We start from the raw sequence: 16,853 nt of genomic DNA on the forward strand, positions 1-16,853 counted from the left end.
CCAGCATATAAAATATTTAGATGACACCAGTGCACAAGTGTCACGCTCATGAGTCGCGGTCACTCAGCTTCACTAACTAACGACCGCGGAGATGCGCGCGCGTCGGACACGAATAAACAACTGATTGCATAAAATAGAGTTTAACTAATTAGACCATACTATTGTCTAAGCTGTCCGTCCGCGCCTTGTCACACAACACTCGACCCTAACCCGACACAATAGAGACGCTTATCACTACAGTACAGGTGTTTTTATAACAATAGAGATAAAAACTGCACAACTTGTTTATTGATTTACCTCTTTGTCGCATACCTCTGCGGTAGATTAGCAGACAGACAGCGATATTTAAGTAGGTTTATTTTTCTGGTTAAATTATGTCGAACTAGTATTCATTACAATTTATTGTACTTACTCAATTAAGATATACAAGTAAGTATTCAACTTATTTGTATTGGAAATTCACATTTTTTTTTGCTGTCCATCAGGCTGTCCAAACTCGTGACTTTACTTATACAACAATAATCAGCCACGCCCGAAGGCTTTAATTTATAAGTCCCTAAATAAAAACAACATATATTGATGATTGTGACATATACCTACCTACCTACCTACCTACCTACCTACCTGTCTGTCTACCTAGCTAGGTACCTAACTAGCTAGTTACTTACTAGCTAGTTAGGTAGTAACTAGCTAGGTAAGTAAGTAGGTAGGTAGGTACCTAACTAGCTAGTAACTAGCTAGTTAGGTACTTACCTACCTACCTATCTATCTACCTATACCTAGGTAGATAGGTAGGTAGGTAGGTAGGTAGGTAGGTAGGTATGTAGGTAGGTAGATAGATAGATAGGTATATATAGATGGTGATTGGTATAACTAACAAAATTGTGTTGCAATTATCGGACCTTAGTTACCTACGTACTTACATTCTATACAGCCTATGATTTTTTTTCTTCACTCACTCACACACACACACACACACACGAACATAAATAAGTCATAGTTTACAGAATTTTACTGTTATTTAATAGAAGATTAAAGAAATAATATTCTCAAACCAAGTAAGTGATTCATGATAATATGACGTTTACCTTAAATAGCATCAATTGTATGACATTACTTTTAACATATTTTAATAACTATTACAATATAGAGTAGAGTTTACAGGGGACTTTACTAACTAATGACACCAATTTAATTATTTGTAAACAACACCAGTGCACAAGTGTCACTCTCACGCGTCGCGGTCACTCAGACGGCGATGCGCGCGCGTCGGACGCGAATAAACGACTGATTGCATAAAATAATGAGTCGAACTAATAGTTCGTCGCGCTTTGCCACACAACACTCAACTCTAACGTAATGCAATAAAGGCGATTAACACTAAAATACCTATGTTATTGTAAGACAATATATATGAAAGCTATACAATAATTGCACTGCAATAAAAGATTGAAATCATAAGTCAGTATTTGTTTGATTCTGGTTTATATACCTACTGTTCCTACTGCTGTGTAAAAATTTAATTATCTATTAACTCGTAAAAATTAATTTATATATCAGGAAATAATAATGTAGAACTAAGATATTATGTCATTAACAAATTGAAACTTTAGATTAAACCAAATCTACTAGTAATACCCGTAAAACTCATTGTACCAACTTAATATTCTAATTTCAGTATGGTAAATTCGAATGAGAGATTGTTTGTCAGTTACAGTACGTCAGTCACTTAGTGTAGATTTGATCTACACTTCCGTTTTTATAAAAAAAAATAGTATGAAATATCACAAAACTCGGTACTCTATTCACGTTACTCGTTCTTCATTGACAAAGTGCTTTAGGAAGTATACTAAAGGTACTCTAACACTAAAATGTTAAAGTACATTAAGTATATTATTATTATTATTTTAGTAAACTTATACTGGAAAATCGTCTTTAATTATGATATTGAACACTTTATTAATAATTCCTTCCTCAAAAAACTCAATTTATCTATGTACTTACATGTTTTTACAGCCATCTGATATATATTTTTTTAAAAGGTAACATTCACTTATCACTATTTTATATGTGCACGGCTACTTAAAAAAAGAAACAATTTCTTTTGAAAAGTGAATACAACTATAAAAATACTATAATTTACTCTTTTAGCAACTAACAACACAAATCAAGTCACATTGCTTTATTAAACACATTTTAAATAAACCATAACTATCTAACAACACCAATTAAGTCCCAATACTTTAAATATCTAATCAGATTTTAATAACTATTCCAATACTGTTTAATACCAAATAAAATAGATATCTCAATGTAATATTGATTTATTTGAAGTTGACTTTAGAATAAAACCACGTTACTTTAACAAATATATTCTAATAACTATTCCAATTCACTAAATGTACGCTTTACTAACTGACGACACCGCTACAAACACATTAAAATATTATGTAAACAACACCAGTGCACAAGTGTCACGCTCACGCGTCGCGGTCACTCAGCTTCACTAACTGACACCCGCTGCGATGCGCGCGCGTCGGACGCGAATAAACAACTGATTGCATAAAATAATTAGTAACCAGACTATTGTATTGTCATGTCACGCCTTGCCACACAACACTCAACCCTAACGACATACAATAGAGCCGCTTATCACTAAATTACTGGTGTTTTTGTAAAACAATTGCGATAACAACTGCACAAAAATGGAAATGAACATGGTAAAAACAAGTGAGTGTTTGTTTGTTTGTGGTTTACTGACGTAACTAAACTAAAAAAATATATAGAGTTAAACTAATAGGCTTGAACACGTGCACTGTCCGTCGCGGTTTGTCACACAACACTCAACCCTAACGTAATACAATAGAGGCAAATTTAACTAGAAACGCAATGTTTTGATAAACAATAGAGCCTTATCGCAAGGGGATTAAAAGTTGCAGAAACCTGAAAGTGCAATCAATTGAAAGCCCACAAACGTTACGATGTTTGAAAAAAACACGTAGGTATTTGTTTGATTATGGTTTATTGATGTAGGTACCAACTGTTCCCACTGTTGGGTGTAAATTATATATTATTTTTGAGGACAACATAAATCCTAAGGAGTCAAATTTAAAAAGACCGCGGACTTTTACTATGTAATATACATACTCTCCTAAACACACATCAACATTAGCTTTGTTTAATACATTTTAATTTTTGTTTTTCAGAGAGACACAGAGTCCAGTAAACTAATTTCTAATTATAGCCTCAATAGCTCATCACCGAGGGGTCTATTGTCGTACCCACTCCTAATATTCGTTCCGCGTAGTTGGAGGGAAATGGGAATATTGGTCTTATTATTATTAAATAAAAGATAAGGCAAATATTCTTAAAAAAAAGAAAATTAACAAATATAAAAGCAATATAATAATAAATTTGTCAGTGTGAGCGAGTAACCAAATAGAAAAACAAGATAATATCTCAGAAAAATATTTTAATGTCTCATACTCTATCTAACCTTATCTAATATTGTACAGTAGTATAGTTGGTATTGTAGGAGATAATGTAATGAACCGCGTTTTTTTACTAGTTAGCCAAGTTGATGGTGAGTGTCATATGCTATACTATTTTATCCTCATCTTCTTATGGGAACAGGAACAATGCGTGTGAAGCCGCGGAGCGTCATCTAGTTATACAATAAGTAGAGCAGTATTTTTTTGGACTAGTATGGATGTAACATTATAATTGCGAAATTAAGTCTGTCTGTCGCTAAACCGATTTGGATGAAATTTGTAGACAAAAAAAATTTAGAGCAAAACAAGTTTGTGGATTTTAAGGAACTAACTCTTTTAACTCGCGGGCATCCACTAGTCTATACTAATATTATAAAGATTAATAAGGTAAAGATTGTAAGTTTGTTTTGTTTATGAGTTCGTGAGGTGGTATGGGGTAATCTATGGATCTATTAAGCCAATTTTGAAAATTATTTTTATACTAGCAAGCCTCGTTATTTGTGTGTGTGTCATAGGTGTTATGGTATATATAACACTTAGGTGTTATAGTAGTTTTAACAAAAACATCAATGAAAAAGTTATCTGTTAAAAAAAAGCTATTCATACTTACATTTTTATGTAGAGATTTTTTTCACAGCCAATATTGACAAACCACTACTTTATGTACCGATACCTTTTTAAATATCTTTTTAAATGTCATGTGACGTGCTTGTTACCTAACTAATTTAACCACATTGTTTTAAAAGTAGTTATTTATTTGGCATAGACTCACTTTAGCGTTTATCCACTTTATAATAACAACAATTAAGTCATATTACTTTAACCAACAGCTATTTATAACTATTCCAATGCAATAATGTACCAAAACTGAGTTCACATGCAACTTTACTAACGAACGGGATACAAACACATTAAAATATTATGTAAACAACACCAGTGCACAAGTGTTACGCTCACGCGTCGCGGTCACTCAGCTCCACTAACTAACGACCGCGGAGATGCGCGCGCGTCGGACGCGAATAAACAACTGATTGCATAAAATAGAACTACCTAATTAGACCAGACTATTGTTTGAGCTGTCCGCGCCTTGTCACACAACACTCGACCCTAACCCGACACAATAGAGGTGCTTATCACTAAAGTATAGGTGTTTTTATAAACAATAAAGATAAAAACTGCACAACTTGTTTGATAGTAGTTTATTGAGTTACCTCTTTACCTAAAAAATCGGACCTTAGTTACATAATATTTATATTAAGACAATATTTATTTATATATTGTACAAAAGCGTTACAGTTAATATGTACCTTAAACTAAATTTTTACTAATATTAAGAAAGATGAATGTTTACATGTACAATAATTCCTGTCTCAAAAAAAAACTCAATTTATCTATGTACTTACATTTTTCTACAGCCTTCTGATATTTTTTTATTAAAACAATAAATAAACTGATTATATGAATAAGAGATTTATTTGGTACTAGCGGACGTTCGCGACTTCGTCCACGTGGAATTCAGTTTTTCACGAATTCCGCGGAAATCATAGATTTTTTCGGGATGAAAAGTAGCCGATGTGTTAATCCAGAGTAAAACCTATTTCCATTCCGAATTTCAGCAAAATCGCTTCAGTAACCGCAACGTAAATGAGGAACAGACTTACTTACGCATACTTACACACTCACACACGCAAACTTTCGCCTTTATAATATAAGTGTGATAAACTCACTTTAGCATAAAACCTGGTATTTTTTTATTAAAGGCACCAATTACATATCACAATTTGTCTTACAATGTGTATTATGATAATAAACGGGAGCTCTCAATATACCGCTGCGAGCGCGTTGAACTCTTTTGTATGACAGTTGGATATTTTAAAAATTGAGATAATAAAATAAATGAAATTATTACACTGAAACTAATTCAGTCACATTAATTTACGATATTCTCAATTTTTAGGGTACCATACCTCAAAAATAAAAAAAAACTAAACCCTTATTAGATCACTTCGCTGTCCGTAAAGGGGTTGAAAATTCGTACGGAAAGTCAAATATAATAGAATAAATGAAATGAAAATACACTTTATTGTACACCACAAAGAAAAATTGCTGGTCACCTTTAACGTTAGACGATACGACGTAGCGTACCAAAAAACTTATGACAAAATCTGAACTACTTATTCCAATAGTGCTATTTTATATAGCAATTATACTTACGTGTTTGATTGAATTTTATAGTGCGGAATGGTTAAATTATTAAATACAAGCAGAGGCCCGCGACTTCGTCCGCGTGTAAATCGATTTATACTTTCAACCCCTATTTCCCATCCAACCCCCATCTTTTTATATTTTCGCTTGTTCATTCATAATTCCACTCAACTCATATCATTATTTTTTAAATTTGCTGGGCGATTTCAGTCTCTTCTTTCATTTAGAGCCAAAGTAAGACGAGATCCTGAGCCAGCCACATATTTATAATTTTATTCAAGTATTATGCTAATTTTTTTCTATGTTTGCCTTAGTGACTTAGCATTGTACAAATTATTTATAATCTAACTTTAACTAAAATGTCTTTTTAGGTTTTTTTATTATTATTTACAATTACTGTTCCCGTGAGAATACGGGCATAAAATATAGCCTTTGGCACTCACAAATAACGTAGCTTTCAAGTTGTGAAAGAATTTTCAAAATCGGGTCAGTAGATCCAGAGATTACCCCCTACAAATTCAGTTTTTAGCTGTAGCTTAACTTTTCGTCACAAGATGGCGCTTAATTTTGAAATGCTATCCGATGTAAACCTGAACCACAGAATACATAATCATATGTAATGGTCATACTCATACTGGGCGTGATGATCTCTGCCTCCGATTCCGGAGGGTATGGGTTCGAATCCGGTCCGGGGCATGCACCTCAAACTTTTCAGTTGCGTGCATTTTAAGAAATTAAATATCACGTGTCTCAATCGGTAAAGGAAAACATCGTGAGGAAAGAAACCTGCATACCAGAGAATTTTCTTAATTCTCTACGAATGTGAAGTCTGCCAATCCGCATTGGGCCAGTGTGGTGGACTATTGGCCAAACCCCTCTCATTCTGAGAGGAGACTCGAGCTCAGCAGTGAGCCGAATATGGGTTGATAATGGTGCAATAGTATAGTACCTACCTATCCTAGCTGAGCCAACAATGCGAATTTGGTTGTTAATATTATTATACAAATCAGCCGTGACTACGATATCACCATGTTAAGTGACTAAGATAAAAATAGTATGTGTTTACTAGACGGGTAGCTTTACGACTTGATAGTACCTAAGTATGTTTTAGTCCGTATGGTGATAAATAGCAAAGATAAATGTTATATGTATGTGTATTTGATATGATATATATCAAGTTTACATTAGACCCGACACGACAATTAAAAAGAGTATTTTGTTGCTAAAATATTTACTAATGTGTTACAGAGGGTGGGGGAAGTAAAATAATACTTTCACTGTACACAAATTTATTCGATAACAATTTCAGCATAGCTTCCGCTATAATGTTAATATTACACGCTGATGGTAGTATATCAATGAATCTGCTAAACAACCCTCTATTTTATAATATTTGCAAAGTTAGTGTCTACTGTTGGTAGCACGAATATGTTAACAATACAAGTACGTTTTAATAATAGTTCCGGAGTATTATTATACAAACTAAACTTTATAATTCTATCTAAAACACATTAATAATTAAAAGGTATTTATAACGATCGTAAAATAATATTAAAATATCGAAACACTAAGTTGAGAAATTAAATACAAACTAAATCATAACGTGACGTCATAGTTGTTAAGAGTAAAATAACCAATGATGAATTTATATCATGTAAAATAAATAATTATATTTATATCAATAATTAATAATAACCTCTCCACTGTTCGGATTGATAATCATTGTTACTTAATTAAATGTAACTATAATAACCGGAAGTCATAAAAGTATGAAATGAAATGACGCTACTATACGCTAGGCGGCGACACTTATCTATACGAAATAGGCGGGAAGCAGGTACTATTTGTAGCAAATGTCTAAACAAAAAAAATCAAGTAATAAAAGAGTATCATCTCAAAGTTGCAGGCTGAAACCTTCAATGCTTATTATAGAAGAATATTTTTTAAAAATAAGAATACAGACTAAATTGTTCTGGTTTTTTTCGCAGAGAAATAGAATGATAAGGAATAATAAATATCATTATATTAGAATTGTAAAATAAAAAATAATTTATAATTTTACCGTTTACTGTATGACGTTTAACCTTTCCCACGTTACCATTTCAAATAAAATAAAAACGGCATAATATTTTGTGGCTATTTTTAATTTGTACAGAAATTAGTAGTTCTACTTTTTGTCACAAGGTGTCGCTAATATATGAAATGCTACTCTATGCCAAATAAATAGCCGGTATAAAAAATCTATACCCTCATCAGTTATTAAATTTGTTTATGAAATAAATAATAGAAAATATTCACATTTGCACATTGGTTACGTAGTTAAATGGCGGTCAAACAGTATTAAATGATTATTATTTTTTAAATTTACTTAATCTCTTACCTCATTGGTTAATTAAAAAACTAGTTAATAGAATATAAGTTGCCTGTTTTCACACTGCAACTGTGGGGTTGCTAGCATTGATCTCCTATTAACAAGTGGATGCACAATCAGCGACCAAAAAACGTCGTCACTCAATGAGTACTTCTTGGCACTCAATTCAAGTAGTCGCATTTGCAAATTCAACCTTAAACTCAATCTGCTCAAGGTTGAATTTGGTTTGAATTTGGACTATATTTAAAGGCCTTTAGGTATAATTTTCTTTACTAATAATTCTAAAACTGTCAAAGCAAAATTGGCCAGTTTTAAGTGAAATTTTCTACATGATTGTGCGTCCTTTTATTATAAGAGGTCAATGGTTGCTAGATATAAACAGTTAAACAATTAAACGACTAAATAACTGATGTTATTTATATACTAAAATATACTCTATATTTTATTATATAAATAACATCAGTTATTTAGTCGTTTAATTTGTCAAATGAAAGCTTATTTTAGGCTTAATTTAACTTAATTAGGTTGCCTTTGATAAAGTTAATAGTTTCGTAGATTTTGTATGAAAAATGTGTTTAGTCGCAAAATTTAATTAAGCAACCTATTTGTAATGTGTCACTGCGAACATTATCTATCATTTATTTTATAGTAATATACATATAGATTAACAGATGAGTGTAAATATTTGTAACGTCGGATCTTAGACCATTATGTTGTTGTTTAATTGAAACTTTACTATCTATCGACAACAGTCTAATAATATTACTTTACAGTGAAGTGCACGAGTGTTTCAAATCACGTTCTCAACACGCTAATATATTTTGTCTATATCTCAAGTGTTATATATTGAACTCGCGTCACGAGTTTCCGAACGTTGTTAATGGTCAATTTTCGTCGTTTTTTTTTAAATAACTTGGAAATTTTTTATTTTAAAATTACAAAAAAATATATTAGATATCCTCATAATAAGTTCTTTAATTTTATTTGTCACATGATGCAGTTAGATTTTTTTGTGTTTTCCATCTTGCCCCCCAGAAGTGACCTGCATTATCAAAAATTTCATATTTTTTTTCAAAATTTAAGGTTTGATAGTTTCGGAGAAAATGGGGGGAATGGTCTATTTTCTTGAATAACTTGGAAACTATCTATTTCAAAATTACAATAAAAATTTTCATCAAGGCCTATCATTTGATGTTACACTCGATGAACTTTGTAAAAGTTTTTTTTTCAACTTTCCATCTTACCCCCCATATTAAAATTTTACCTATTCACGATACATCCCTGTATTTGGGATACAAGAATTGATATGTGTACCAAATTTCAAATTTCAACTTGATTGGTCCAGTACATTCGGAGAAAACAGACAGACATTAAACTGTGCGCGAGTGAGATTATAAGGGTTCCGTTTTTGTACTACGCACGTTCGGAGCCCTAACAAAACGAAGTAAGGTTTATTACAGACGCATAAAAAGTTCATTAATTCAAACAAAACTACATAACTTGCCCTACTAACTACTCGATTTGTCATAGCTATTTAATTGACGCTCGAGTAGTTCGACTATTCGTCACAAGGTGGCGCTAGTTAATTGAATTGTTTTATTTTATTATAGAACAACAAGTCACACCGTGACTGGGACGTCTATATTTGCATGTAGGGTGGTAGCCAGCTAGCTAGCTAGCCAGCCAGCCAGCCACGGCCGAAGGCAATCATTTAGGAAGTCCTAAATTGCATAAAAAAAAATAGTGTTACAAAAATCAGTCCGTTACTATCTGAGTACTTACATTATTAAAATATTGACCGTAACTGGAAACTTTATATTGAGAGTAGCATTTCCGTTTCCGTCGATTTCATACCAGTTTTCGTACTTTTATTGACGTCACGTCGGGCTATGTGGCGCCACCTGGCGGTGTCGGGCTCGGGAAGTTTCGTAAATCGCTGAGCGCGACTTTAGCTCATTGGCGTTTTGTTTACCGTCGAAGCAACATCTTGCAATCAGTTGGTACCCGACATTGCAAGATAAAGTGTAATAAGTGAAGTGAATTCGCTGTGAGTACTTTATATTTTATTACGTTGTAATTATTACGTTGTTACATACAACGTTAATGTAATTAACGTTAAATTATGTAAAATTTCAAATTTCATTTGAAAATAGTACGTGATCATTATTTTAACGGTTTTTCCGTTCGGATCACTACTTCATGTGTTTGAAAGTCTTGCTTTTTTGCAAATGTTTTCGTACTTGCATGTAATAATATTTTCTTTGTAGTTATTTTTCAACAGTTAAAATAGTATTAAAAGTGGCGGGGCCCAGCGGGCTTCCTAAAAATGTGAACTCAGAAACCAAAGTGAACGTTCTAGCAATAGACTGTTGTCTAACATATATACTGCAAAACGAACGCGTGGCCAATGGCTTTCGTTTCAGAGGAGTACATAAATTACGAATGCTCGAAGACAAGTTAGACAAGACAAGACAAGTTAGTTTTTGGAAGTTACTCAAACATATTGTTACTCCAATTCAAACCGGCATTGAAAAAAGGTTCACAAATCCCGCCAAAATTTAGCACAGGAATTTTGATTGGATGTAAATTACTGGCCTTATAAATCGCCACCCCACGCAGGGGCAAGGCGTAGACACTGTTAACGTCGCTGGACACATTTGCAGACAAATATAGGTCTAATAGATTACCGCCCCTCGCGGGGGCAAGGTATACACAGTTTTTTAACGTTCCTGGACGTATTTGCAAAACCAACTTACTGAGTAAGGTATAGAAAGTTTAAATATTCCTAGACGTATTTGCACAGTCAAATACCGGACTAATAGATTACCGCCCCTCATGGGGACGAGGTTATAGAAATTGTTAACATTCCTAGACGTATTTCCAGTCAAATACTGAGGATCGCCGCCTCTCGCATGGGCAAGGCACGAATAGTGTTGAAATTTCATCACGTAGAACACACAACACGGAATATACATACAATGCGCAAACGCTCATGCACAGCCATGCTTGCATGATAATTACAACCCACCCTCGCGGGGTGTTTATCTCTTTATATAAATTATTCAAATACCGGTGTCCTTGATCGCCACCGTCGCGGGCGTATGCATGAAGAGTATTGTTCCATCGCGTGGAACATACAACACGGAATATACATATCTGTAATGCGCACACGTTGATGCACAGCCTTGCTTGCATGATCAATACAATCCACCCTCGCGGGGTGTTTATCAACGATGTATGGATACGAATATCTTATCTATCTATATAAATTATTCAAATACCCTTGTCGATGTCGTGTGTGTGTGATCGCCACCCCTCGCGAGGGTAATGCATGAAAAATGTTAAGATTCCATCGCTTGGAACGCTTGCGCGCAGCCTTGCTTGTATGATCATTATAATCCACTCTCGCAGGGTGTTCATCAGCAATGTACAAGAAACTAATGTCCTAAAGCCCTTGCAGGCTGACTCACTATCTTTTATGTTTGCTAGTTGACATATACAAAATTGAGTTTCTATGTAAAAATGTCATTTATTGCTTACTCGTGAATATCCCACAGTAGGTAAATGACATTTTTCCAATTGATATAGGTTGATAATAAAGACCAAAATAGTGAATAGGCCAACTAGATTTGTAACCAATGGGTGAATTAATTACTTTGTAACAATGGCGTAAAAATCTGATGAATGAAAGCGTCAGATTAAAACATCATGTACATTTTGGTATAGAGGTTAAAGGCAGGAAACTTATTTTTCCGAATACATCAAAGTTTTCTAAAGGTATTACTGGATGTATACAGTTTATTATTTGCAAAATTTATAACCATACTCCAGGTTTCATAAAACTTAGAAACAAACGAAAAGGTAAAACATATTATGATACCCTCCGTCACCTAGCAAATGTAGAAAAACGCATAAGCGGTAACATATAAATTTCTATTAAAACAAAGGATTCTAAATGAATCCTTTTTCAGGGGCTCGAGGCCCATCAAGGGTATTATGTATGCTTTAAAGTTTAATGCATCCAGAAAACATAAAATATTTTGAGATAGACTTCATTTCAAGCGGTCTTTTTAGCCACCTTTTTCACCACCTTTTTCAATGGGAGAAAATGGTGGCACCAGAAACGTACAGAGGTTAATCTGAGGTTATCTCCTACCGTTCTTTCGAATAACCTCGTGTTTTTCTTAATCTATATGGAATATCGTTCCACACTCCTGTTTTGGAAGAAATATCAACAATTGTCTACTTAATGAAATACAAAGGATCATAAAAGCACCATACATACAAAGTTGCTAATACTGAAGCCGGACCAATATTTAACCTCATTTCCACTTGCTAAATACGCACAGCATCAAAAACTCAGTTTGAAGAATAGACACAAGCCTACTTGCATGTGTATGTAATAAAATCCCAAAGGTGCTTCCTACGTTTTTTATACAGGGAATTGTTGGACATTACTTCCTTGTCATTTGAACTATGCATGTCTCTTTCTCAAATACTTTCTCAATGCTATCGAATTCGCAGCATGTTTTGTAAGAGATATGTAGAATTAAGAATAGACAATTTTATCATTTACTAAGAAAATAATACGAAGCGTAGATGTAGACTATATCGAAAACTTGCCCGTTACCATTGAATGAATGAATGACCTTGTTTAATATAATCAGACTGCTAGCTACCTACTTCACTGACACCCTCAGCCAGTGTTTTTGTTAGTAGCAGATGCCTTTGACCACGCTTGGGCAGCGTTACTAAACATTCACCCTCTGAGGTATTCATGGTCACGAGAGAAATAGGTACTGCATTCCAATAAAAAGGAAATGTATGTCATACTACTCGTATATGTCCCTAGAATCAAACTCACCTCCTAAGCAACATTCAATTGGACAAAATGACTGCCGTTACATATTACGGAGGAAAAGAGAAATGAGTTTAAATATAGAATATAACAGTTAAAATTGCAAGATCTTTGTCTAGTAACCTTAATTAGACTATCACTAAGTTCACAACAGTACACAATAGTATACGCGGCAGGAACAACAAGCATGCAAATCACTTGTTATACAACATCGCCATCTTCCATACTTGGCGCTTTCATTACTGTAGCATAGAAAAAGTGATTGTGAAATAGGGTATGTCGGTGACTGATCTATTCTGATCTGACTCATTAAATAAGGTACACGTAGTCCATGATTACTTGTACGTATCCCGAGATGTAACTTACGCTCAAGTTGTTTTATACGATGTGTACAGTGTGTATAGGGAATTTCCCACTTGCTTTATGGTATCGCCACCACTTACACTGATTCTCAGAGAATCATCAGAATCGGTTGACAGGAATATATTTAATAGCCTTGATAAGAGTAAGTCTTATGTCATTTGGATCTCAGATTCCGAGTGCTAGCAGTACCGATAATTCTATAGAATGAAGACAAATTTATTATAATCACGACAACGGACTTAGCAGTTACAAAACTGTTAGAGGGAGTCTTCAAGAAATATGGGAAAACCTGAAATTATTTTTAATTTCCTGTCAAAACTTAAAAATCGGCTTGTGTAGTGTTTGTCTAAAAGTAAAAGTTTTAGTACATTATATGACCTAATGCCTAAGAACTGACTCAGTTTTAGTTTCTAGAATCTTCAAGTAACCTACTTAAGAGATCAATAACTTTGTAAAGTATATCCTTAAATTCATACCAAATTGTTAAGAAAGCCTAAAAATTCCATGCCACCAGTTTGGAATGTCAGTAACTTCTTAATAAGTTATTTTTTCAATAGTTATATTTTTGTGGGTACACTCTGAAAGGCGTGTATATGACCTAACATTACTTATTATAGGGATAACATAGTATAAAATCTGATGATTTTATTCAATTTTGGCCGCAATTTGGCTCAAAAACCGATAGAAGTATTTACTCTGGCTGGAAATTATTTGTAAAAAAAAAAAATAATCACTATCATAATTTTTCTTTAGGAAATAATAAGTCTATTTCATTATTAAATAAAATAACTATCCACTACGACTAAATGCAGCAAGAATTAATATTAATTTCTTTGTAATAAATTTTTTTTTAAAAAACCGCCCCGCATATGGTTATAGCAGAATGAGTAAAGACGTCACGTAAGAAATCTTCATAACGACTATATCGGTCAGCAGTGTTTTTCCTAAATAATTTAGTGTGAATATCAATTATATGATGAAATCCCTAAAATTAAAAGTATTGAACTCCAATCCAAAAAATGTATGGTATGTTTTTAGTTCATTGATTTATTTTTGAATGTGCTGAGAGTTGGAGTCGCGAGATGAACGAAAACACGTTAAGCACTGCTAACTGTTCTATTTATTAATATTTGTAAAATATAGTAAATGGCTGATGACATATAATGACACTTGAATGTCAAAGAGTTGACAGTTTGAATAAATAATATCCACAGACAATAGATACTTATTACTGGCTACCATTGTACCGTAGACATGTATTTTTGCTACATTCCAACAAAATGGAATATTGTATTATGCACAGACACAGTAAGTCAAACTTCGTCACTAGCTTGTTCTCTAAATAAAGTCTAATCGAATTAGAGATAATATTGTTATAAAAAGTTTTATTTTAATAATCACATTGGCGAAATAATACCATAATGTGGCGTCACCAGGCGAAAACAAACAGGCTCTCAATATAAAGTTTCCAGTTACGGTCAATATTTTAATAGCAGCGTTTTACCTGAAATAAAACGCATATTAAAATACTTACCTCACTGGAAACTTTAAGTAATTCCTGCCTGGTGATATATTGAGCCAATGAGCTAAAGTCGCGCTCAGCGATTTACGAAACTTCCCGAGCCCGACACCGCCAGGTGGCGCCACATAGCCCGACGTGACGTCAATAAAAGTACGAAAACTGGTATGAAATCGACGGAAACGGAAATGCTACTCTCAATATAAAGTTTCCAGTGAGGTAAGTATTTTAATATGCGTTTTATTTCAGGTAAATTATTTAACTCGCTGAGAAATTATTTAACTCGCTGAGAAATGTTTTCTTTCCTTTTTATACAGCACACACGTACAGACAACATTCACAAAACACTATTTAAATTAAATATCATTAATTAATTTAATTTCTTTTGCAATATCTACATGTAAAAATATATAATATGCTAATGCTAATACAAAACAAGTACATACCTATTAGCACAGAGTCGAGATCACTTTACTATCTATCGATACCAGTCTAGATAACAAACAAAACCAATTCCAGTGCACATGTAAATTAAATTACGATTAAAATTTAAACACACTAACGTATTTAGATATGCACAAGTGTCACGACACCACGTCGCGGTCACTCAACTTCACTAACCGACACCCGATGCATAATTAAATTAAAGTAATTTGTAAAAAGTTTAACTTAGGTAAGTTAACAAATAAGAGCAATTCCAGTGCACATGTAAATTAAATTACTATTAAAATTTAAACACACTAACGTATTTTGATATAAACACCAGTGCACACGTGTGACGACATCGCGTCGCGGTCACTCAGAGCTTCACTGACAATCGCGGCGATGCGCGCGCGACGGACGCGAATAAATAACTGATTGCATAAAATTAGTTAAAAGTTGAACTAATAAACAGTGAAACTGACCCGACGCGCCTTGCTACACAACACTCAACTCTAATTCTGTACAATAAAGGTTATTTTCGCTAAAATTCAGATGGTTTTCGTAATACAAGTCTTATCGTACTGCAGTAAATAGTCATAAATTAAAAGCCCGCAAGTTTTGACGTTTGGAAAAATAAGTCGGTGCTTGTTTGATCATTGTTACCTATATTGTGTGGGTTTATGTTTATAACTGAGTGGTGATGTATGGGGTAATCTATGGATCTACTAATAATAAAGTAATCTATGGATTTTGAAAAAAATCTTCTATCACTAGAAAGTGACGTTACTCACGAGTGTCAACAAAGGCTATATTATATATTTTACCCCCGTATTCACATACGAGTGAAGCAGCCTTCTTCTTAATAATATTATAAACGCGAAAGTTTGTTTTGTAATGGAATTAGATTTTACTCTGGATTAACACATAGGCTACTTTTTATCCCGAAGATTTGCTAAAATCTGATGATTATGATGGTATGAAAGTTTGTTACACTTTCACACCTCGGCTACTGAACCGAATCACCTGAAATTTGAAGCAGAGATAGATTATAGTCTGGATTAATACATGGGCTACTTTTTATCCCGGAAAAATCCATGGTTCCCGAAGGGTTTGTGAAAAACTTAATTCCACGCGAACGAAGTCGCAGGCGTCCACTAGTAGTAAATAATTTCTGACTATATTTCACGACTTCTCTAGCTGGGTTCGTTTTCCAGCTCTATGATTCTATTTATCAGCCTATTATTTATTTTAAATTAAATAATTTGGGATTTTATTCATCAGCTTCCAAAAAGGTTGAGGTTCTACGTTCGGCTGTATGTATGTTTTCAACATTTTATTTTACGACTTTGTTCACATTTATAATTTACATATTCATGCTAATTTACAGCTTTCTAGTAGTAATAGTCTCTGCGCTAAACTGCGGGCGGATGGACGGACATGACGAAACTATAAAGGTTCCTTGTGGATTACGGAACCCTAAAAACTATGTAGTGACTCATTGTTTAAATGGTACACCGAGATGGGAATAGATAAGGACGCTGGTGTTACAGTACTTCATCCAAGAGCAGGCAAGCGAAGACGTGGCTGACCAGGCTACTTGGAACCGGTCCATTGAAACGAAGG

Source organism: Bicyclus anynana, chromosome 26 (genome assembly GCF_947172395.1).
Source record: "Bicyclus anynana chromosome 26, ilBicAnyn1.1, whole genome shotgun sequence".
In the NCBI taxonomy this organism is placed as follows: domain Eukaryota; kingdom Metazoa; phylum Arthropoda; class Insecta; order Lepidoptera; family Nymphalidae; genus Bicyclus; species Bicyclus anynana.